The following is a 1831-nucleotide window of genomic DNA, read 5'->3' on the forward strand; positions in this document are numbered from 1 at the left end:
ACCGTTGTCTTCACACCGGAAATATGAACAGCAAAAACATGTAGTTTTATTGAGTCAAAACTCCTCTCACAACATCCCACAAGTAGCTGCTGGAAGGCTATTCAGCAGGCAGAAACCGAGAGCCATTTCAACAAAATAAGGCAGTAGCAGAGGATGGCGCCCTCTGTTGGAACTTGGCGAACAGTCTCTTCGGATATCTCCCAGTTGTTGACTGCCGTCGTGCAGCTTTAGCACCCTTCCAGTGCTTAACTGCCATGCCATCCGAAGGAAGCATGAGGGCTGGGATACAACCAGGTTGCCCAAGCCTAGACAGAGGAAGTCAAGATGCAGAGGTCGGGTTCGAACCACGGACCTTCCGGTCAGTAAATTCGCGCTCTAACCAATTGAGCCATCTCGCCCCCTAATCACACGTAACGGAAGGATGAGTATGATGCTATTAAAACGACCGCCCAGCAACAAACACCTGGAGTAACTAACACTAAATTTAAACGGAAGGAGGTTTCATGACCTGAAAGTAAGTTATCCAAGTGTTATTCAGAAGCTAACAACCGGAAAGATCTTGAAGAATGGCTTTCCAGTTTTCGAAAACCTATAAACAGCAGTTCCTCACCCTGTCTGGGAAAAAGTTTGTAGACCTGTACTTGTGTAACGGCGATACTACTGATGGGGAGGCATGCAAGTAGTGTGTTTTCTCCTTGTAAATTCGCTTTACGTCTCTTTAAAAGGTAGATCTGTTGCGGAATTTGTGGAGTTGCTTTAGAGCATTTGCTTGGACTTGAGCAACAGTCAATGAATGTCCAGGAAAGTTAGGGAAGACGCGTTCAAGAGAAGATGGGTGTTCAGTTTTTGTAAAAAAGATGCATATGAGAGTTTTGCTTCCCTGTCCAATAGTCTGTAACTGGTCAGTTTGCATTTCCTAATAAATAACTCCACAGCAAAGGCCTTCTTCCCTTCACTTGTAATCATTCTGACCAATTGATGTAACTGTATCGTTAGGCACCATTCTATTAGACTTATGTCATTCGATAACTATGAATATTGTTCAAAATGGCAAGAGTCGAGATTAGAGGGGAAGGAAATTGAGAAATGACTTCCTCCAGCAATCCTCCCAAATGTAAACACAACCGGTCGTCTATACGCTCAAGAGCATCCATAAATCTGTTGTCAGGAAAAAACTTCCTCAGTTTGGCTTTTGTTCAATTACTGATTAATCTTTACTCATAAGGACAGTCTTATCAAGCACGTAGTGGAAAAAGTTACCTGTGTTTAACTGAACTATGTTGCGTCACAGTAAAAAATATAAAAGGGACTCTTTTTCGGAGGTTTTCACATGGCGGGGGTCTTTCCTGGCATTTTCACAGTCATTAATCCGCGTGCTCTTTTTAGTGAACACCATGGTTAGAAATGGTACTTTTGTTTAAATGTGATGCCTGATACAACGGGGTCGCTCATAGCAAATTCACGCTGATTCTCGCGTTCAAAATGATAGAATACAAACACGCGTGACCCCTACAACACTTGGATACCTTTGAATGCATAATTAAAACTCGGAAAACGGTTTGGGCAAAATTAACCTGTGTTGACACCAAGAGAACGCTGAATAGATGAAAGCAAAAACGGCTAAAGAATAAAACAGCTTCTACGTCGACATTCAGTTGGGCAACGGGACAACAGCTCACATCAGTTCATACGATAATTCTATCTGCTTTTTTGTTGCAAACATTGCGAAGCTCCGCTTCGGCTTAGCCGTCCCCAGCTGTAACCTTTTTCTCAATGGTTCGCATGAATTAATCAACAAGACTGGTCAACAGTACAAATCTTGAGCTGACTA

This window comes from Opisthorchis viverrini (genome assembly GCF_000715545.1).
Source record: "Opisthorchis viverrini unplaced genomic scaffold opera_v5_121, whole genome shotgun sequence".
In the NCBI taxonomy this organism is placed as follows: domain Eukaryota; kingdom Metazoa; phylum Platyhelminthes; class Trematoda; order Opisthorchiida; family Opisthorchiidae; genus Opisthorchis; species Opisthorchis viverrini.